This window comes from Chaetura pelagica, unplaced genomic scaffold (assembly GCF_000747805.2).
Source record: "Chaetura pelagica isolate M959 unplaced genomic scaffold, ChaPel_1.0 scaffold548, whole genome shotgun sequence".
Classification (NCBI taxonomy): domain Eukaryota; kingdom Metazoa; phylum Chordata; class Aves; order Apodiformes; family Apodidae; genus Chaetura; species Chaetura pelagica.
Window position 1 is genome coordinate 1,043,478 of NW_009970728.1, and position 24,300 is coordinate 1,067,777.

The following is a 24,300-nucleotide window of genomic DNA, read 5'->3' on the forward strand; positions in this document are numbered from 1 at the left end:
AGTAAGACTGAAGGCACAGATTCAAATCCTTCTTCACCAAACCAGGAAAAGAGAAGGTAAAAGGCTTTCTTGTCACCTAAAAAAATGCAGTACTCAACTGGGCTACATTCAGTCTCGCTCATGTGGTTGGATTTATATCCCCCTCCCCACAGTATCCGTAAATAGAGGAGACATTAGCCTTTTATAAACAATAGTTAAAACATGTTGAATGCTCAAAAATCTGTTGTTGAGTAGACATCTTTCTTTGAGGTCAAAATAAGGCTCTAATACACAACCTTGAAATGCTATATAAATAACAGATTAGCTGACCAGGAGAGCAATAAACACCTGAATGAGACTGTTAATGGATCATCTAGCTAGCTGCATACTCTTGTTTAAAGGGGGTCTCATTTCGCTTTCCAAATACACCAAATTTGAAAACAACTGTAGGAGGTTACTGTAAGACAAAAGAGAATTTTATGTCTATCTATCTTTGCAACCCAGGATCATCATACTTATGCTACAGATCACAGACAGCTGTGCTTTAATCTCTGCTTCATCTCCAACAGTCAAATGAAAATGAAGTAGAGACCAGTTTCTCTTATGAGGAAATGATAAGGGAGCTGGGTCTCTTTACCCTGGAGAAGAGGAGACTGAGGGGTGACCTCATCATTTTTTACAAATATATTAAGGGCAGGTGTCTGAAGAACAGAGCCAGGCTTTCTTCATTAATATCCAGTGATAGGCCAAGGGGCAATGCATGCAAACTGGAACACAGGAGGTTCCATGTAAACATCAGAAAAACTTATTTCCTGTGAGAGTGACAGAGCACTGGAACAGGCTGCCCAGAGAGGTTATGGACTCTCCTTCACTGGAGACATTCAAAACCCACCTGGACATGTTCCTGTGTGATGTGCTCTGGGTGATCCTGCTCTGGTAGGGGGGTTGGACTGGATGATCTTTCGAGGTCCCTTCCAGCCCCTAAGGTTCTGTGATTCTGTGTGATTCTCATGAGACCTAGGGAGCAGTCTGAGATATTAACTGGTTCTGCATCTGTGACAAAATTAAAACATGGATCTGAATTATGTCAGTGGAAGTCAGAACTCAAAAGTGTGTAGATGTGTGGAGCTGAACATTTTGTTGTTTGTTTGCTTTGTTTTGGATGGATTGCAAAAGCAAGGCTTTCTTGTCTGAACTTTGTACAGCAGGTCATGAAGACTTAAGCAGACAAGTGGTCCTTTCTCTGTTGATTTCCTTGGCTGGCTGGTGGAGTTCAAGACCTTTAGGCAATGGGTAAATCACCAATTGGCACTTCTCTGGACGTAGGTTCCACTAGATACATATTTCACGGTTATTCCTGCCAGGTTTCAGTTGAATCCGCATGCCTGTGCTTTGCAGATAGATGTGTTTTTCCAACTGAGAACAGCAGGTGCACAGACTGGACTATGAAAACAAGAGGGAGATGGGACTCGATTACAATAAGTGCAAGCAATTTGAATCAGGGAGACCTCTCTCTGATGGTCTGTGGGAGTTGTACTGATTGAAAAGAGGAGGGCAGAAAGAAGTCAGGTTAGAAATGCTTTGAAGTGATACTTCTCATCCTAAATCCATCACAATGCATCACATGCAAAGCCAACCTTGAGGTGCTGCCTAGAGGCTCATAAAATCAGCTGTCTACAGCACTGGTCATTTGTGAAAGGTTGACTGTTAATGTTAATTTTCTGTACTGCACTTGAGTTTACTATCATGATAGACAGAGCTGGAAGCTCATTCATCAATATTTTACCCTAGTTCCTAAACAGGGACAAGTAATTTCATACTTTGTAAAATAAGAGAGGCTTTTTTGCCAATGACTTGCTCATGACTAGATTCTCTGATGTTTAATAAAGGAAAAGATTAATTATCTCCTCCTTCAATGAAAGTATTGATAGTGCCTTTTCTAGACCATTCTACCTGTTCCCAAAATTCATATTAGAACAGAATACACTTGAGACTTTTTAACCCCACTGCTTAACTTATCTAAAATCAGCTCAGACTTCAAAAGTTGAAGGACAGACACAGACAGTGATCATATAGTCTTCCTTCCCCTTGAAGCCAGATTTATAACTTTGAATTAAGTCTGCTTGGGAATCTCTACGGCCTTCATAGAATCACAGAATCACAGAGTAATAGGGGTTGGAAGGGACCTCCAAAGATCATCAAGTCCAACCCCCCTGCCAGAGCAGGACCAAAACAAACAAACAAAAAAACAAACAAGCAAACAAACAAACTAAAAGAACTAAAGCAGATCAGAAAGGTAACCAGTCAGGTCTTGAAATTCTGCAGGGAAGGAAACTCCTCAGCCTCTCTGGGGAGCTTGTTCCAGTGCGCTGTAACCCTTATAGTAAAGAAATTATTCTTTAGTTGAGGGGGAACTTCCTGTGCTTGAGAAGCCATTTCCCCTCGTCCTATTACAGGGCACAAGTGAAAAGAGCTTGTCCCTGCCTTCTTGTCACCCAGCCCTGGTGTATTTATAGAGATTAATTAAATTCCCCCTTAGACTTTTATCCTCTAGACTGAAAAGCCCCAGATACCATTAGTCCAGTGAGCAGATTGAGATGATACTATTATCACAAGCACTCCTCAGCTGAGCTGAGCTCAGGTGAGCCTATGCCTCACCAACAACTGTCCCTCTCTGGGAGCCTGGTCCCACCATGCAGTCAGACCCTGTCCATATGTATGAAAGAGTAGTCCCCTGTAATGTTTGGAAGTGTCTGGTGAACATCAAGAAATTTCACAGTCTTACCAGAGAAGAAGTTGGGGTTTAACCCTAAGTGGCAGACAGTGAAGTGAATGGAAAGAGAAAAACAGGTTACTTTGTTTTTTCAAGGATTGCATAAAAGCTGTGGCATAAAACTACCTTCACCTCCCACACACCAGATTTCAATTATATCCCATCTTTTAAAAGATGATCTGGTATTTGGTACAATCCTCAGTACTTGGAAGGTCGTGTCTACAGTTTTGTATGGTTTTATTTCTTCCTTTAAAACATTAGGAATTTTCAAGTGAACATTTAGAGCAGGATCCGTGTTATTACTTCTCTCTCATTAATTCACCCAGGTAACAGGAACACTTCCACCATGCAAGAAAAATTTAAACTCCTGTCCTCTGCCCTCCAGACACAAACTCAACCCCATTCCTTCACTAGGTCAATCTCCAGCAGAAAAGGGAAGACAAGCCTCCTAAATCCCATGTTCTTGTTCCTTCTTGACATTGCATCTCTCTCCCCTTTATTTATTTCATTTCCTGTGCTCAAAGTGCAATGAACGTCTCCAGGTTCATTCATTCATTTTACTTTGGCAGCATGTCATCATGCGGACAATCTATTGAGGATGAGATGGAAATAATATTACACTACTGAGCTGATAATACCTGACTTTAATATCTCTTAGCAGCATCTCCGTTGTGCTATGTCAGTGAAACAGATCAGACAATGTAGGTCTCTAGTGTAAACCAAAAAGGGGAGGGGAAGTAATACCTCTGCTATCAAAATTAAACTTCTAATACATCAGCAAGAGAAGGTGAAGAGGCAGCAGAACTGCAAAGGAGCAGCAGATCAGCTATCTTTCAAGTGGTGCCTCTAAGCAGGTAGCTAATAAACATCTGTATTTAACTCCAAGCACTTTTCCTCCCTCTCTTTTCTCCCATCTCCTTGTCTTGTCTGCTCCCACTAATACACTAGGTTGGTTATATATAGCTCATTTTAGTGACATCATAACCATTCTGTTGGTCATTATCATGTTACTTAAACAGATTTACAGTCTGTGTGTTTGAATAAAAAAAGGATGAAGAGGGGATGTTCAAAGAGCCATGAGAAAAGATATTCAAGAAATGTGGCTAAGACAACCCTAAGAAGATCTGCAAGTGACTTTGCTCTTTAAATTAAGTCAGCAAGTATGTCTTGTAGGTAGGACATGGGGCAGGGAGTTGGGGCAAACTGAACAGTGTTCTTGCTCCTTCCATTTTTTGGCTATCTGACCTTCAAGGATTGCTTAGCTTTTCAGTATCAGTTTCTACATCTCCTGCTTGTGTGGGAGAGAGCATCTTCTGTGCTTTAATGGCTAGATGGATGCTAAACATATTCATTCCTTTGATTCAGTTTGTATGGGAGCAGTGTAGAACTGAATTCAACAGTTGCCTCTAATAGACCCTGATCATGGCTCAGACTTGATCCTGAATGCCAATAATTTTACCTAAGGATGAGGATGGAGTTAGATAGAGGGATATTTCTAATTAATTAAATATCCTCTGCTGCCTCAGCAAGCCCCTTATCAAGGGAATCATTAACAGCATGAAATTTTTAAATGTGTGTTTACAAATGGTTCTATAAAGAAAATGCCTGGAAAAGCCTTTCAGCCCTTCCTTGTGAATTTCAATGGCCACAACAGCTATGGATAAAATGCAGAAGGTTGAGGAGGTCAGATTTGCAATGAATGGACCTTTGTTTAACTCTTTGTCTCCTGGTGATGCTGGCTGACTTCCTTCTGCCTCTCCACAACATGCCAACATGCCTCTCTCTTACTCTTCTTTATGTGCTGATAACCACAACTTATCCCTCCATCTCCTATTGCTGGCTGGCTTACCACTGTCATCTATACCTCAGATGGTAAGCTATGAGTGTAAAATGAGAGTTCAAAGAAGAATCAAAATCCTGCATGCCTGTTCTTACAATTACCTCATACTCTCTCCTTGAAAGCTGTGTTAAGGCAGAATAATTTACCAAAGAGAATAAGCCAAAGAAATGAAAAGAAAAAATAAAGTTTATAATGGATTTCTGAACTTCTTGAAATGATGCAGACACAGCATCCTAGTTTTTGAGATCTATGCATTGATGAGTTTTCCCCTTTTGCTTTTGCTACTAAACTTCCTCATGCAGCCAGAACACAAATGGTCCCTTGGCACTGATTTATATTATTTTTAGCGATGTGCAGGCAGCAACAGTTTTAGGCCATGAAAGCCTAATAATATTTTTCCTTTAAAGAAGAAAGAGAGAGAGAGAAGTGATCCTCCACAGCAGATTGGAGCAGGAGGAGGTGGCTGATAAAAGTTGGGACTGGCAGATTCAGCACCATACCCTAATTAGATAGGAACTTGGCATTTGCAGTGTGACTTCTGCCCTGGTAAAGCTCTTCCCTGACTAGAGGAGGGAATAAATTCAGTGCCTCTTAAAGCCATCATGGTCTAAAATCTGTCCAGCTCTGTAAGCAGCCTTGAATTTAAATTAAGCTGACTTCAACTCCTAAAATAACATGCTGTGAACATAGAAAACAGCTAAGTTTAAGAGTAAGGCACTGCAATAAGACTCAGGACACTTCAGACATCACCAATTCTGTAAGAAAATTTCAAAGTCACGCTGGGCATGGCACTTAATTTAAGCCACATTTGTTGAACAGGTATGTTCAACAATGTTAATTTGTAATTTTTCTTCAGACAAAAACAAGTTTGGGAAGAGTTCTCCTGACATGCAAATTCATCCTCACAGGAACTTTTAAAGCAGAAGTAGCCAGAAGAAATTCAGTACTGGCATATCTTCATCAGAACACTGGAAGTAGATTTATCAGTACGGGTTTAGTGATCTACAATATTGGCATTTACACCTGAGATAGTAGTCTGGGTCACCTTCATAACCCATGAGAAATAGGCAATTCTAGAGCACAATCCATTTAATTCAAATGCATATGTCACATTCTGGAAGTGTCTGTTTCTCTCCACTGACTGTGTGGCCTCAGTCTAGTCAATGAGGTCAGATTTGTGTTAGTTATACACATTTATCAATGAATGTCAAGTTGTGAGCTCCTGCAGAAGACATCTTCCTCAAAGCACCTAGACTTCCTATGTTTGGGCTTGTAGTTAGTTCTCAACTGTGGGATCCTTACCAACATCTGGAGAACCCCAAGTGCCCAGTTTTTGCTGTTTAGAGTAGGAATAAGTTGAGTGATGATGAAATGATTTCTTGACTCTTTTAGGAAATAACTTCTAATGTCTTTCCACAGATAAAGCAAAGCAGCCTCACCCACCTCCAAATGGGAGTAGTTCTGTCTGCAAGGGAAGAGATACACTTTGACTTCCTGTGAAATCTTTTTTCTAGTATGAGCAACAATGGGCATTCTTCACAGTTTACTAAGGCATCCCTTTCATGAAGTGGGGTAGTACAAGAAACAATATTTCCTCTACTCAGGAGCCTGGCTTCACAAAGCTGATTGGAACTTCATATTTAATTGAAACTGTTCAACAAGTTCAAAGGTTACAGCTGGAGACAAGGCAGAAAGGAAGACTGACAGACACTAAGAGAAAGATTTCCTAAGATAAACTGAAGAGGAAGAAAATATAAAAGGAATGTAACATTACAGAAAGAAAATCAACAACCCAGCCTGGAATCCACCCCACTGCCACTAAGAAAGCCATTAATTTACATTCGCAAGGACCCCAACAGCAGCTGGAGGTGTCTGGACACTGCTATTCCACGGATGATGTCAGACCTGCGGAAGATTTTTCAATTAATCTCTCTTGACCCTATGCCTTGAACCCTCATTCCTATTTTTAAAGTCTCCATTTTGTTGGATGACCTTGGGACCCAGTGACCAATAATGCCCATTTAAGTAACTGCAGGGGTGTCAGTGAGTATGCAAGGAGAATTTGCAAGGGGCTCATTATGTAGAGAGTTAGTTACCACAAAGACGAACTCTCTCTCACTCTCATTCTTGCCTGAAGGCTAGTAGTTGGGGACCTTAAGCAGAGATTCAGTCATGCTAAACACACAAACAGTGCTCTAAAAATGGTATATTGCATGTAGATGGTTATAGAACATGGAGGCATGAAGAAAAACATATAAATATATACCAATCAAACTCACCAACATAAAGAAGAAAACCATTGAAAACTTAATATTCCTTCTTTCTACTAAAATATAAGATGGAAAAGAATTGCAACTAACGCAAACAAAAAAAACCCAGATCTTGTTTTACAGCAGAGTGCAGAACCTAGGTTATTCTTTTTAATAATTGTTAAAGACTAACACAGGAAGGATTTGGATTTAAGTGCATATAGGTACATCAAATATAGAGAACAATTTTGTTTGAGTCACAAGAGACAAAAAGGCACTAAACCACTTTGCCTCACCAACTTTACAGAACACAGTTTCATGCCCACAAGACACATACTTTAAAACATCCTTATAGAGATTCAGTTCAGGAACTGAACTTTTCATCGAGTATGAAAATATGTGTTGTACCTTCATAAGCACTATAAGGTTATGAATGTGTTCCCTTTCCCGTCTTCAGTACATGTGTTTGACAGGCTGGAAAATAATATATTCCTCTGTTTTATATATAAAATCCTCTGTCGAATAGTGCTATGATGACAACAGAGGAATGAGAACAATAAGTGTTGCCGTGCTCTGCAAGCCTCTGTACTTCCCTGTTCATGGATTGACAATCATCTTCATCTTCAATTTAAGTTTTAACCAGCTATCCATTCAGCAAAACTCTTTGGCTTGAAGAGAGGGATTGACAACAAATAGGGCTGGGCTTAAAGTGGAATGAATGATAAACCTGGGAAACTGGATATTTGAAGATACCTACTACGAGTGAAAGAAGAATTTTCTGTATTGTGTCCCCACTCAGGATTCCGGGGGGTAAGAGCTGAAGAACAGGTAAGAGGATTTGTAGGACTTGTGTGGGTGATGTTGGATTGATGCTATTAATCACAATGTAAAAACTGTCATCCTGGGTCAAACTAAAAGTCTGTAACAAAATAACCTGTTTCTGAGAGTAACCTGTGACAGATGTTTGGGGACAGTGTATAAAAAACATGGCAATTATGGACTGATCTTTCCCCTTGCTGTACTCTTGTGTTTGCAATAAACAGTTTAGAAATTTCTCACATTTTTGTTTCTGAAGCTTTCAGAAGATTTGCATGTTAAAAGTTACAAAATCTATCAGTCAAGTCAGGCATTGCTGACGAGAAATTGTGGAAACCAGTCTCTGTTATTAGAATGCATGATGAGTGGACACTTTACTGTTAGTCCAAACAAGCCTAGATCCTTGACTTAAACCACTTTTGTTGTAAAGGGTGAGCATGTCATTTTTTCTCTGTGACACCAGTCAAGCTCCATGCCCATCTGATCATACCAAAATATATAAACCCAGTGGATTACATGCTGAAAGGCTGTATACAGTACTGGAGCAGGAAGATTTCAAAGCTCTTGGAAAGTTCATAGATTAGGCTAAACCTGTTCATCCAGCATTTCTTAAACAACTCTTGGGCATGTAATTGCCCTTGTACTACCCTCACTGGGTCAGTGACTCACAAGGCAGCCAACGCTCTCTACCCTAGTAGCATTACAGAAAACTGATCCTAAGCAATGATCAAAGGAAAGCAGAAGGGCAAAGCACCAGTGGAACAAAGAAGATAAGGCCCACAGAAATCCATCAAATTTTAAAATGCATCAGATGCACTAACATCTCAGAGGAGACTCAGATAAGGACACAAGTAACTCTTCTTACATATTCCTTTGAGGCTGAACTTTGACGCACAGCCTCAACAATTCTCCAACAGGTCTGCTCATTGCTTTTGTTCATTCAAGTGTCTTTCTCTGCTAATGGAGAGATTGCATTTTGCTGAGCTCCACTGATCATTAAAAAATAAGAATTAAAAATCAAAGTGCTGCTGTGTGCATTTCTTGACCAATCATATAAGTCTGACTTGCCTCTGTTTACTCTTATCATTCTAGTTTCATCCAGGACAGATCTTTTGTCTGTGTTTCCAAAACAATCTTGTTGCTGCAATGTTCAGACCTTACTTCTGTATTTCTTGGCATCAGGAAAAACTTCCCTTTTTTCTTGTGTACTGCAATTAGTTTCTACTACATCTTTTTTCTTCCCTTATACTTTTTAATTCCCTTTTCTCTTTAATCCACTGGCTCTGTACCGGTGTCATTTAACTCCCAGGAAGTATTCTGGGACATGCTTGATTAAAAAAGAGGAGATTAAATTCAAGCAGTTCTGTATTTTTATCTTAGTACTTCCATTTTCCATACATCATTATAAGATCTGCAATAACTGAAATATGCATATAAGTAGTATTTTAACATTATTTTTTCTCTCCAAATATTCTAAATTTATTGTTTTAAAATTAAAAGATAGAAACTTATGTGAATTATCTAAAGAAGATTCTATATTTCTTCTTTTAAAACATTAGATTTTTAAATGGGATTTTTATTTGTATGATGGTCCTCGTGATTTCTGGAAATTAAAAAAAAAAGTCAAATAGTTGTTTAATTTTACATAAAATATATACAATATTTGCGGGTTTTGTTTCTTTTCTCCTCAATCAGGTTCTGAAATACTAATGGAAACAGCTAATTTGCAGAGGTGGAAGTTTCAGGGGAAAAAAAATTGATATATTATGAGGCACTGCTCATTACAAGGTTAGCCCTTAGATAATGCTTTTTCTCTTTATTGGAAAAACAAACCTATTGGTTTTTATTTGCATTTCATTCTGTATATGGGAAGATTTTAGATTATTTTAAACTAGATAGAAAGCCGTGCAACTCTGAAAAAAAATAAATAAATCAGCCTTCCACCTGCATTTTTGACTCTCTTCAAGTCATATGCTTGACTTGTTTGTAAAAACTTCCAATAAACAAGAATCTGACACTCAGCCTAATATGCTGGAATCAAAAGATGTTATTGACTTTGCCATATTGATCAATGGTGGCCCAAGCCCTATAATAGATTGCGATGTTTCTCTCTGAATGTAGCTGTTCTCTTTCTGCATTAAATCACTGTTTCTCTGTCAGAAAGTGTTAGAATGACCAGGTTCGGAGCCTCCTGCTCCGGGCATTGCCCTCCCATGGATTAGGTGCATGATGCTCTTCCAGAGCCACATGAACACCAAGCAGCAAGTTGCTATTTCTTTTTGGAGGTGGATTTCATGTGGTTCTTTGCTTCTCACCCATGTTTTACCTGCACTTAGCAATGCACCTGTCCCCTTTCCCATGACACATCACACCAGCATTTGTGCACTGTAGCTTCACTGCTCCACTATGTGTGCTATATCCTCATCGTATAGACTGGGAATAAAGCCATGGGGAGGCTAATTGACTTGTCACGCTGCAAGCTCATGAATAAGAGGGAGTTTGAAGCCATTTATTTCATGTGAATAGTGGGCATATTAAATGTTAACTGACTTCTGTCTCTTTATGTTTCTCCAACTGAGCTTTTCCCACCTCTAAATTCCAAGATATTCACTAGGAGAAAAAGATCTCCTCATCTTCTTGAAAACATGGCAGCATGGGTTTTCCATTACATCAGTCTGAGAGCATGGCAACACTAATAAGGACTTTCTTATGCCAAGAGATTTACACCCCAGTAAAGTGCATAGCTGTGGTCTTTTCAGAGCTACCTGGAGGTGTTAACTGCAATAATGTTGGGAACCAGACCAGCCCTTTCCAATAAGTAATAGCAGCAGCCATCTGGAAGGCAGTCTTGAAGCTTTGCAGTGCTCTGGGTTGGGACTTAGGCCAATGATCAGTCCAGCTAAGATATTTGTAGAAGCAACCTTTCATGAGGGGCACAAGGATTCAAAAACACAGGAAATTCTGCCATTTTTACAACAGGCCCTTATTCTGAAGGGGAAAAAGAAAAAAAAAAAAAAAAAAGGCAAGAAAAAGTTGCATATTTTAGAAATACCTAATTCAGAAATATTTAAATGTAGAAATGTCTAAGGAAAATTTCTAGTTCTGAACAAAGAGATGTAATATGTACTGAACAGCCAGTTGCAAAAAGTGTTTCAACATTGGGCAACAGGTGAGGTGCCTGAGGACTGGAGGAAAGCAAATGTCACTCCAGTCTACAAGAAGGGCAAGAAGGAGGACCTGGGTAACTATAGACCGGTCAGCCTCACCTCCATCCCTGGAAAGGTGATGGAACAACTTGTTCTTGGCACTATCTCCAGGCACATCAAGGACATGGGGGTCATCAAGAGCAGTCAACATGGTTTTATCAAGGGTAAATCATGTTTGACTAACCTCATAACCTTCTATGAGGAAATTACTAGGTGGATAGATGATGGTAGAGCGGTAGATGTGGTTTATCTTGATTTCAGTAAAGCATTTGACACTGTCTCCCACAGCATCCTTGTAGATAAGTTGATCAGGTATGGGTTTGGTGATCAGGAAGTGAGGTGGATTAGGAACTGGTTGAAAGGAAGGAGTCAGAGAGTTGTAGTCAATGGGGCAGAATCTGGTTGGAGGTGTGTGACTAGTGGAGTCCCACAGGGGTCGGTACTGGGACCGGTGTTGTTCAACATCTTCATCAACGACCTGGATGAGGGTATAGAATGTACCCTCAGCAAGTTTGCTGATGACACTAAGCTGGGAGGAGTGGCTGACACACCAGAAGGCTGTGCTGCCATTCAGAGAGACTTAGATAGGTTGGAGAGTTGGGCGGGGAGAAACATGATGAAATTCAACAAGGGGAAGTGCAGAGTTTTACATTTGGGGAAGAACAACACCATGTCCCAGTACAGGTTGGGGGCTGAACTGCTGGAGAGTAGTGTAGGTGAAAGAGACCTGGGGGTCCTGGTAGACAGGAGGATGACCATGAGCCAGCAATGTGCCCTTGTGGCCAAGAAGGCCAATGGCATCCTGGGGTGCATTAGAAAGGGTGTGGTTAGTAGGTCAAGAGAGGTTCTCCTCCCCCTCTATTCTGCATTGGTGAGGCCACATCTGGAGTATTGTGTCCAGTTCTGGGCCCCTCAGTTCAAAAAGGACAGGGAACTGCTCGAAAGAGTCCAGCACAGAGCTACGAAGATGATTAAGGGAGTGGAACATCTCCCTTATGAGGAAAGGCTGAGGGAGCTGGGTCTCTTTAGCTTGGAGAAAAGGAGACTGAGGGGTGACCTCATCAATGTTTACAAATATGTAAGGGGTGAGTGTCAGGGGGACGGAGTTAGGCTTTTCTCAGTGATGACCAGTGATAGGACAAGGGGTAATGGGTGCAAACTGGAGCACAGGAGGTTCAAGGTGAATATCCGAAAAAATTTTTTTACTGTGAGAGTGACAGAGCACTGGAACAGACTGCCCAGGGAGGTTGTGGAGTCTCCCTCACTGGAGACATTCAAAACCCACCTGGATGAGTTCCTGTGTGATGTACTCTAGGTGACCCTGCTCTGGCAGGGGGGTTGGACTAGATGATCTCTTGAGGTCCCTTCCAGCCCCTAAGATTCTATGATTCTATGATTCTATGATTATAATTTCAGAGGAAAAAAATTATATATAATGTTCAAGAAAAGTGAAATGAACACATAAATGCTGTCTTCAGTGAAAACCTGTATTTTTACAGATTGTTTTTCTAAGTTAGAATATCTTGACTGCATTTAATCAGAAGAGAAACAGAAGATTAAGGAAAGGCAGAAAGGTCCAGTGATCCACTCAAGACAGGTCAAATTTGTAAATGAGACCCAAGTAGGTCAAGACCAAGGTATGTACAGTAGATACATAGAAAGCTACCATGGCTCTTCCCTGAGAAAAAGTCCATAGCCAACATTTCCAAATCTGTTAATCAACAGACTTTCATTCAAACCAGGAGAAAAATAAAAATGTGCTGTGAAGCAAACAACGGATATAGGTATTGAAATGAAAAAGATACCAAGAACATAAGAGTTTAAGAGCAGGTGGCATCAAACCCTTCCTGAGCAAATCAAGGGCTTGGCATCCCCAAAGCAACTCAGCAGAGAGCTCCCCAAAGCAATCTCCTACACAGTCTTCTGTAGTATGTTAATTTATTGAAATGCAGTCCCCTTTGCCTACTGGGAGATGAGTGAGCTGCGATCCGTCCTCTCAACCCACACTGACACAGGCAGCTGACATTGTGGTTTTGAAGATTCCCTTTTGTTTTTGCTGCCAGCTCGTGGGAGGGGGAGAGAAGGAGGAACGGGAAGGAGGAGGGCGTAACGCGCCCACTAATGTGTGTAGGCAGGCCAAGAGAATCTGTGCCACTGAACACCCAGATGGCAGGAAAAAGTCACCTTTTACTAAATGAATCCAAGGCAGATTTTTATGGTGTGTGGGTGTGAGAGAGGGCAGGGGCTGTGAGGAGGATGGAGGAAAGCAGAGCATGTAAATGCACATATGTTTCCCCCAGAAAGAGAGATGGGCACATAGTGGATAGGCAGGCTTCTATCTGCATGTATAGAGTGCCAGAGTTTCACAGGAGAGAGGAGCTGAGTTATGGAGACATCCCTCAGGAGCAGAAATACAAGTACCTGAGAAGCCTGCCCCTTGCCCTTCTCTCTGCAGAGGTACAAAGGAGGTCTTCAGCTTCCCATTGCCCTTGCAAGGTACATTATGGGAAAAAATATTTTTCCCCAGAATCTCTGGAACAGATTTCCACTACTTTAAAAAGCTGTCTGTCTCCATCTGTACATTCACTACAGTGCTTGAGGTGAGACAACCCATGTGCAACTCAAGGGCTGCAGTACATGACTTCATGCTCCTGACCACAAGGCTGTGCCCTCACCTGAACCTCTTTACAATTCCTGGCTTTAGGAGAAAATGAGCCAGAAAAAAACATTCAAATTTACTTTTCTGGGGTCCTGTTCATCTATGCTAATAAACTGAACCAGGTCATGGCCTATTCTTTGCCCCTGCAGGTGCACATATTTTCTTTAGTTCACTACAAAACTGGGAGAACTGTGTCCCACTTGCCTGATCAGTCTGTGCTATCTCCTGGAATGTACAGGAGCGCTAATTAACACAAGCCTAAAACATGGCAGGGAGTGTCCTAACAGCAAAATAGCTTGGACAGACCCTTGTCACATAATCACAGATGGCTGAGATTGGAAGGAACCTCTTTAGGTCAACTTGTCCAACCCTTCTGATCAAGTAGGTAACCTACTTGTCAATGCTTAAGCCCATAACTGTAAACTACCAGTGTAGAGGGACACTTGGGAAGGCTCTGAATCTTCTGTTTCTTACTCTTGTAGTTTCCATTCACCTAAACTATCTGAGATGCTGGATGACTTGTCGCTTTGAGCACATGAACTTGACTCAGAGGAACACGAAGGCCAGATGGAGCTGGTGAGTCCTGATTTGGCTGGGAGTATATGGGATACACATAAACCATTCTTTAAAGACGCAATTAGGTACCTCTAAATATCCCACATTAATTGCAAGCCAGAATCAGTACTGATGTTCATCCTAAAGGTATGTAGAGACCTCTGCATTTCTCTTCATAAGCGGAGGTGTAAAGAAAAGTATGCACGATAACTTAAGGCCATGACCATCTCGCTTTGGAGGTGTTTCTAAAAGATTTGTAAGCCATATCTGCTAAAACACTGACAAGTGTTTTCAGTGAGATTTGACCAGAATGGGAAAATGTAAGCCATTTGGTGACTCAAAAGAAAAGGAATAGAAGGATCACTTCAAACTCAGCTGGAGTAAGGAAGCAAAACAGCAACAAGAAAATCTGGTAAAGATGCTCTGCTTTGTGCTAGCAGAAAGATATGTAAAGTCATCTCATACACTGGCATGTGCCCTTGGGGAAATCCAATAGGAACTCCATGGCTGTGAGTATCAAGGCAAACATTTTTCAGTAATTTGAAGAGAAACGACAAAGAGGTGAAAATGGGGAAAAATAATCTCCTCACGTCTACCACTCCAAAGGCAGCAGATGCTTTAAAATTCACCAGGCAAAGTCTGCTGTGTAGCAGACAGTGGGGTGGAGAGGGTGGCTGCTCCGTATGGCTTACTCTGCTCCTCAGGCCTGCTCCCAGGGAATGCATCTGCATGTGCAATTTTGGCATTTCCATATATCTGGATGATTGTTATGCAGATCTTTGGTAGGGGGACCAGGGTTTGTTCCCTAGCCCTCCTCAGCCTTCCCTCTGTGAGGAAGGAAACCTTGGGTGTGGTAAACAGCATGCCATGTCAGTTATTAGTAATCCACCAACTGGCCAGCAAACAGGAACCACTACAAGCAGCATTTCCAGCTGACTCCAATACTTTATTGTTCACTCTTTGCTAAACAGAAATGCATCTCTCTGTCCAGAGACTATGGAGGAGAGGTTTACCTCTCCATCCCCCTTCCAGGCTTTTTTCCTTATTGTGTGGGGTGGTGTTCCCTCCAAGTGAAGACACCATGTTTTAGAGGTAGCAGAAAGGAACACCATATCATAAGTGTCAGCAATTGAGGACACAAAACTCAACCCTCATCCCAAGCTCCCATCTTGCGCATACTCCTGCTCATATTCAGTGAGAACTGATCCCAACTGTGTATTTCCAGCTTTGCTTATCTTGAGCTACATCTTTGTGAGGGCCTGATTCAAAGCCCCCTGAAGCCAATGAAGAGACTCCCTCTGTCTAAAGGACTTTTGGATCAGACCTGTAAGGAGTCATCTTCAGCACAGCCAGTAGACTGGATAATGATATGATATGAATCAGTGCAACAGCACTGACTTGCACAAACTGAGGCTAAAGTACAATAATGGCAACCTATTTCAGGAGTTCCCCTAATAGACAAAAAAAATATACCCTGTAACCATGTCACAAAGCTGCAGCACCTGGACCGCAAGCTCTGTCAAGCCATTGCCCTATCATCCAATATCTTCCAGGCAGTTATTTGTGCAGTTTTGATCTGAAAAGGGATAACTTAAAATAACGTGAACTTCATTTGCAGAGTGTTTATATCTCTATTTTTGAAAAAAAAAAAAAAAAAAAAGTAAAGATTTTTTTTTCATTACTGTAAAAAAAAAATGCTACAGATTGTTCAAGTCAGGTGGATTTGTGTACAGGTGACAATGAACAAAAGACATACCTTTAAGTATTTATTTTAAGGAAATATGCATACAGTTAATAGTCCGTACACATACACTGCACTTAGAAAAGCCTTGATTTATGCTGCAAATTTGGTGGACAATGCTAGCAGAAGATGATCTTTGATCCTCACTGTGATGCAGGCAAAGCTACTCCAGCCAGGATGGAAGCTCGCTGTGCTCATGGAGGGAGTGTTTGGATGTGCCTGTAACACAAACAGATCTACCATTGGATCTGTCTCTGTGCCAGGAAAACTTATCCTAGTTTCTGAGAAGGGTAAAGACTCCTATCATGGATGAGGCTGAACTGGCATTCATAGATCTGAAGAAAAACTTCCATGTCTCTCTCAATACACTAATTTTGAGTTCAGGTTCAAGCCATGTTTCCCAGCATCTGATCTCAGACATACTATGCTGGGTGAGGTTGACAGAAAACATCATTCAGTTTCATGTGAAAGCAGCCAGAAGAAAAAAAATGAAAAAAAAAAACAAAAAACAAACAACAACACAAAAACCATGAAACAGACAAACAAATACGAGGAAAGGAAGGGGAAAAAGAAAAAAAAAAAAAAGGAAAAAAAAAAAAGGAAAAAGCTGTTAGTGTTTTTCATTTTCAAGTAAAAAGATTATTTCAGAAAAATAAAATAAAACCAAGAAAACTAAAGTATTTATCTATATCCTTATCCAAGATGAATTCCCAGCTTCTCTGAGCACCTTCAAGCATTTGGGGCTTGAACTGCAAAGCAACAAGAATATCTTGCTTTCAACAATGGTAGTAAGAGATTATGCAGTGCAAGACCATCTTGGAGTCCCACCTTACAGTTTTACTATTCATCTGATTTCCCCAGGCACTTATGCAAACATCTGGGTGGTTGTGTGTATGTTGACACTTGTTTTATTTTTTTTTATGCCATGGGGAATTGAGGATTAGGTTAGTTATTTCCACTAACCAGGCATTAAAATACCTTGAGCCGATCACACTCTTACTGAGTTTCAGTGGTAAAGGACTAGGCAGAGAGAGGATGACAAAGCCCTAGAAAATAGGAAGAGATTAATGCATACGACAGTGGCAGCATAAACGGCACCCAGATGTAAAGCACTGGGTAAACTTTTTTTTTTTTCCTTCCTTTCACATTATGGTAGATTAGCCACCAGAGGGCGTCCAAGAGATCCCCAAGAAGTGCAGGATAAACAGATCAGCTTTTGACAAAATAAAGGTAATTAAACAGTTTCTACCAGGGGCTGCAGAGTTCAAACCAATGTGCGATGCTTTAGGTCACCGTGAGATCTGCATGTCGGCAAGATTTCTCAGAAAAAGCTACATCAGACTTAATTTATAGTTTAACTTATCCAAGAAAACAAAGGGAATAAAGAAGCAAGTTTATCTTGTGACTGCTATTGTTGATGTTGAAAATGGCCTTCTCTCTGTGTATTTCTAATTATTACTAATATTATGTGTTTGTAGGTCAATGGAATGGAAAAAGGGTCAGAAAACCAGCATACAAAGGGCAAATGGTGCCTCATTTGTATCACTGTACATTTGTTCATATGTATGGAAATACACGGGGGAATTGGAAGGGGCAAAGGATATGGGCCACAAGCACTGACCTGCAAAAAAATAACTGGGTTGTGCTATATTACAGAGTTTTGGGGAGCAGGGAGGTATAATTGCATCAATGTCAAGAAAGACAACTTCACCAGAAGATATTACTACTCTGCTGGTATCTGGCTAGGAGGATCAGCTTCATGGTCAAAAGCTTAGCAGTTATTTTTATCACTGAGCTACAAAGTCTCCATGCATACCTTCCTTCTAGAGCTTGTTGGCTGAAGAGCCAAAAGGTTACTTTTTCTCCTCTCTTTTGTCCCACAGCAATGAAATCCTGCAAGACTGGTCTGAAAATAGATGAGTTTTTGCAGAATATTGACATTTTAAGCAAGAAATGCGTGCACACGTGAAGGACAAAGTGACTCATACTGTTTCTGGGTAATACAGGGCAGATTGTGTTTTCAGTATCATGCCAGTAGTGGTAGCTGAGTTGTGCAAGAACATACAGCTGAAACAGATGATGCAAAGGAAGGGAGATGCTGAGAAGATGTGACTATAGCCTTTGAGTGAAACAGTAGCAGGGTACACTCTCATCCACTGCACTGAACAGGTTCTTCTTTGACCATACTTGAATTTTCCACTGGTTAGTACCACTCCCATAGTTGCATTGGGTTGAACATGATGTACCTACAAGGTTCTATACAGCAGTTAAGAGCTGAGGTATAGAAAACGTTGCATGAAGCTCAGGAGAGTTATCTGAGAGCAGTTTGTCAAGGAGATCAGGGCTGTGGTTAGAGACAAACAAATGGCTCAGGAAACACATCCTGGACCAAAATCCATCCAAAGCCTGGGAGGTGAGACTTAAAATAGAAGTCTGACCTCTTCCTCCCACACATGAGGAATGTGAGATAACATCCCCTGGCAAGCTGTCTGTTCTGTGGATCAGCAGATTAGTTGGAGTGATTACAAGAAAAGAAAGGATATTTTCCACTCAGTTATTTACAAATTGTACCTAATGAATTATTGATGAGGTGAGTATCCCTTTGCACAGCCCTCTAGGAATCTGTCCTTTCCAAGTCATGTTCATGGTCCCCAGGCCCAGTTGGGTGGGTGGGGATGTTTTAGCCCTTACATTAAAAGCAGTACCTGGCTGCTGAGGCCACTGTTGTTTTTCTATTGCTTTCTCAGTGCCTGCCTGCAAATCAAACCTTTGGAAAACAAAAGAAATGGGGGAAAAAAGCCAGAGCTAGATAGCTCTGTAGGATAATTGCTATATCATCCTCTTCAAACCAGAAAAATATTGTCCTTATCATTGGAGTGGGTGAAGGATAAACATGAGACTCAAATTCAGGAGACCTGATCTCCTTTCTTGTCTCTGACACTGAAACAATGAGCAGGTCAATGACTGTATTAGCCAACGTAATTAACCGTCAGCAGTGAGAGTGTACAGTCTGTGCAGGTCTTATCCATGGCTCTTTTCACAGCCACTGGGGATGGGACCAAGACCCCCACCAGTCTGGAGTGCAATTCATCCAACTAAACATAGACATCTGCTCAAGGCCAACACGATCATGCCCTAAAACTCACCATCTGTCTTTCCTACCTCTCCGTTAAATATGAAAGGAACTCAGAAGTGGAAGCCTACACTGTATGGATCTAAAGGTACATAAAATGAATACCACCACTGATCTATCTGTGTCCCAGTTCTTCAGCTGCAACTGGTACCAACATTTTCATGTTCTTATCTATTTTGCCTCTGTGGCTCTCTGTAAATTCTTTGGCGTTATTGTCACACCCATTAATTGCAATTTTATCTGCATCCTTTTGTTTCAGTATTTTTTTGAGAAAAAAAAAAAAAAAAAAAAAAAGATGAACTAAAATTACAGAATCTGGACCTTGGATAGAAATGTGGTCTTTAATTCCATGTATATGCAGAATACAGTGAGGCCTCAGTTTTCATGACTGTCCCTTACTCAGAAGACATACTCAGAAGACAGCAGCCTGAACTGTTTCATGTCAGACCTTTCACCAGCACAAAACCGTATCATGGCACAGACTCAGCGGCATTATTTTATATAGTTGAATAGCTGTTTATAACCTACACAACATATATTTATGCTTCATGTGACATCAGCTTTATTCTTTCTCAAGTGAAAAGAATAACTTTTAATTTATTATTATTGTTTCTTTTGCATAGCTGGGAAGAAGGTTAGAGTTTTTCTCTTTCCTCTCTGAGTGCCAGCTGCTCTTCATGGGGGAATGTATGAGCAGTTTTACAGTTTTAATATCCACCAGAAATTACATCTCTGCCTTTAGGGACTGAGCCTTTAAAATTCAATTTCAAATAAATATAATTATAAATTAAGGTAGGGGGAAAAAAAAAAAAAAAAAAGACAAGAGAAGGAAACAGAGCATCAGAATTCAGTTCCTCACTTTAAGAGCTTCAGGGCACAGCTCTTTAGCAACAGTAAGAAATATAGCTTGGGGCTCTGAGATTAGCATGTTGATATTTTGGTCACCACGATTTGTATGAAGCCAGGATGGCAGAATCCCATGCTGCAAAGGAGGAAAGGGAGCAGGAGGTTTGCAGAGGAAGAATGAAACCATAACATGGAACAGAGATGGAAGAAGGAAAGGAGGATTGCTGAAGTATCATTTCAGGGTAATTTCCCCAGAAGAGAGACAGCTCCAAACAAAGTCAAGTCTCAGAAAGCACAGCTGCAAGTCTGGCAGGAAAGAAAAACACCACAAGCACTAAAAAATAACAGCCATCCCAAGGTCAAAAGATTTGCAGCTTGTTAATTTCCCTCAGAAATTACACAGAGGGGATGATCTTGTTGTTAAAATCTAAGACTGGCAAAACTGCACAGCCAAGCTAGTCCTCAGAGAGTCAGTGATTTTACTAATATGTGCAGTGTTTCTAACAAAACAGCATTTTTAACTGGAGAAAACTTCCTATTAACTTAAAATTAAGTCCTTGCTTAGAGATCTGAACAGTCCTGAGTTGATAGGTATTTCCTTGTGCTCAGTAAAGCTAGGGGAAACAAAGCATATTTAGCATTTTGCAGCAGTGATCTGCAATTTATTGCTAGTAATAGAGCAACACTGTGCTCTTAACACCTGTTGGGACCCCAGTGTATGCATATCCTGAGTATAACAGCCAAGCAGGCATTGCTAGAAGGAGAAACGGATACTCAGAATACACAGGTGTATGAGGTTGAGGTTGTAGTAGAGGTCACTCACAGTGTTCAGTGCCTTGTCCTTCAGATTGCAATGCATTCAGGGAGCACAAACATACTGGAAGACTTACTTGACTGCTAAGGATGGATTGTTTACAATTATGGCTTGTCAGTCCGGTTGGAAATAGAACTGGTGCTATTGAATCTATGAAGAAATTAATGTTCATTGGGAAAATCTTTATGTCAAATAAATACAAAGAAGTGACTATGACAGGTGAGGAGCTACTTGCACACTCCACACTGGCAACAGATACTCAAGCTGTTCTGTAACTGGAAAGACAACTCTTGCATGTAGGTGGCCCATTCCATGCCCAGCACTCCCTCTGTGTACTCTCTCTGCCTCTCTTCCCAACAGAAATCTGCTCTACCCACAAGGCAACATTAACCTTTTAGAAAACATGCACATAGTGGAAAACATGTGGCCACAGACTGTTTGAACCATGTGTAGGCTGGGGTGCAACAGCTTACTTCTAATTTTCTGAGATAAATCTGAGATTGTACATTCTCTGGATATCAAGGTAAAGAACACTTTAGGGGAAGAAATTCCCTTTTACTTTCATAGCCAATTCTCAAATTTTAGGCCAACCAAATGACCTAGCTGTGAAAAACTGAGCATCCTTGAGGACTTTTGAGAACTCAAAAATCACACGAGGAGAAACAGGATTCATTGACAAAAGTGGAACGACTAAGCAAGGAAATAACCTGAAAAGTCTAAACACCTCATTACATCAGACATCTAGCAAAGCTGCTCAGAGGCCTAGGAGTAGACTTTATTATTAGAGCTCTTACTGGGACCCAGTGGTCCCGGGAAACTTTTCTCCTTTTCTTTAGCAATTTTGCCAGTCACTCCTGGGACTTTGGTGGAAGTCCTTGGAAGCAGATTTCCTCTTCAGCCCTTCCATATCACTCTCCAGTGACCAACTTTGCTCAGTTCAGTGTGCCCAACTACAGCAGGATACAGTCAAAAATCTGTCAGCACTTAGGGATTCCCTTCTCTTTTATTTCACTTTGCTCTCTGCTCTCTTCCCAGGCCTTGTCCTTTCTAACACAACTTGCATATCATCAGATAACCAAGTAAATATAATTTCAGAGAGCTGCCCTCTTTTGCCATGCATCTGAATAAGCACCAGGTTTGCAGTTATTTGTTTAGCCACTGAGCTGAACAAATTAGATTAACAAAACACATGCAGTGAGAGGAGGAGGACACGAGGAGGGGGGCCCTTCTAACAGAGAGAAGAGATGCTGGGGAACCTCTGTCGTCATGGCAATTAACCCTGTCTTGGCAACAGTGTCCTTCATTCCCCCAGAAAATCTGCTAGGTAATTCCCCTTTCCTCTCCTTCACATGCCTTGCAGAACTGGGGCAGACCTGCACAGAATCAAAGCTGTGCTTCAGAGCTCAGGAGGCTGTGACAGTTGCATTTGTGTGAGGGGAGATGTGTGGGAGATGTTTCCTTCTGCTAAATTCAGTGACACACTGCTAACGAGACAATACAACAGCCAGGGCTGGTTGCTGTTTTCTCTCCCCCTCTCTTTCTCTCTCTCTTTTTTACAGCCCAGTGAGGCTTTTCATTGTATTTCAAACGCGTTTCTTTTAAAGCTGTTGTGAAAATTCCCTCCTACTGTTTCTGCTGCTCTTCCTCTTCATTCACTACAGCTGATAAGCATCTCACTCTATCAGGTCCAGTTTTACACATGACACACAGCATGGGCTTGTGGCAAAGCAGCTTGGTCTTCCCCCTCAGAGATGGACATCTCACAACAAGTCTTCTTTTACCAAGACAACTAGTCACCCTCATCATTAAATTCAGGGAAACTTGGCATGGTCTTCACCTGTAGAGTTGGAGAACAGGTCAACAAAATTTTCAAGACAGACCTTCTGTTGGAGTAAATTACTACAGGCCATCTGAAATCAAAGAATTCACTGTCAAATGGAACCAGATTAAGGCACACGAACAACGGAAAAGTTGTTAGCTGGATTTTATAGATGGTACAACAAAGTCAGTAAAGGGTGATTCATATGGGATGGCTGTCCTAGGAGTAGTCAGTAATCTGCATCACAAAACAGCAAGTCTAAAACAGAACTTCTCTGGGATGAAGCAGCTGTGACCATCTTACAAACAGTGCTCTCAAAAGCTCAAGTCCTGCTCCATTTTCCATGTAGAAATTATCAAAAAAGACCATAGGGACCATTTCCCTGCAAAAATATTCAAACTACATACTACCAGTAACAAACCCACCATAGAAGAGGACCAGCTGTATCAAGGTAACTTAATCAGATTTGTCAAAAAATACATTTGACAGTGATCTACAACTTTGACTTGGAGCTGTTTGTTTTTTTTCAATTCTCTGCCCTTTTAATTGGAAGGTCTGTAAGTGGAGACCTCTCACTGTTGCAGACCAAGCACTGAATTGTGATTTTCTATTTCTGAAAGAAACACCTCTGCAAAGGGGGAAGAAGTTCCTCCAACACATGAAAATATCTCAGTGATTCTTCTTCCACCACAGAAAAGAAGTGGGAAACTGCTTAGATAATTGAAAAGGGGATGAATTTAATTGCAAGAAAAGCTTTACTAGATTAATCAATTTATTGTCACCTCTGATAATTCTAGAGGCTATTCCATGTAGATAATTAGGAGGTATTGATAATCCAAACTAATCAAGAGGTATGGAGACATGGAAAACGTTTTTCCATAGTGTATTATTGTTACAAAAGAGACTTTTGAAAGAATCAAACAAGAATTTTCCTCTTTTTTTTTTTCTTTGTTGAATGAAATCTGTTTCCAGAAAATGTTAGCATGACAGAAAAAGATTAAAGATCTTTGTTTATCTAGCAGACTGGGACAATCTTGTTCTTTTCCATGACTTTCCTATATTCTATAGTATTTTCCAGTGGTCTTCAAACTGAAATAGGAACTTATAGTCAGCAGTTAATTAACCAGCCTATCAGCATCAACACTAAATAAAATTAACAGCAAGAACTCTCTGTTTCTCAGGAGAAATTTGCAGGGGTAGAAAATGGAGGTAGGGGCAGATGGGTGACCTTGTAGTTAGAGAAAGCCTCGAAGCTGTAGTCAAGTGGGTAGCATCGAGACTGGACCTGTAGGAGGCAAGAATGTCAGACTTAATTTGGTCTAGGGTCAGTTAAAGAACCAGTCCTGGGGAACAGTATGAGCTTTTGGACACTGTGACTGAGTAAGTTATGATTCTTGCCAGATTTAGGAGGGATGATGCATGTATGAGCAATGGCAGGAAAGGCATGGTGAAGGTGTGCATTTCTCAGTGCTTTCTCTTTTGCATGTGCAAAGGAGGGTATTACATGGGATGCATGTGAATACAAAGCAAAGAGTTAACTAGTTAATCTGCTGCTTGCAGACTGAATGGTTCTCAGAGACGCTTGTATTTAAAGGGCCTTGAAGCTCCTAAGTCCCACTACAGAGGGAGTTTCCTGAAACACTGTGTTTATTATATATAAATATAGTTTTCTACATGAAAACTACTCTCCTTCCTTCCCAGAAATATGCTGCATGGTTTCCTGCATTTGGAAGAGAAGAATGTTGGCAATGAGAGGGGAGATGTATGCTACAGGGCTGACATCTCCCTGCTTTTAACATAACTCACTTCACATAGGTTCCTAGGGGGAAAAAAAAAAAAAAAAAAAAAAAAAAAATGTTTTTGATTTCTC

At 40.8% G+C, this 24,300-nt stretch overlaps 1 protein-coding gene across 1 annotated transcript in view; it reads right to left on the reverse strand.

The window, feature by feature from the left end:
* The window catches only part of CELF4 (CUGBP, Elav-like family member 4), a 741,704-nt gene that overhangs the window by 490,048 nt on the left and 227,356 nt on the right, over window positions 1-24,300 (reverse strand).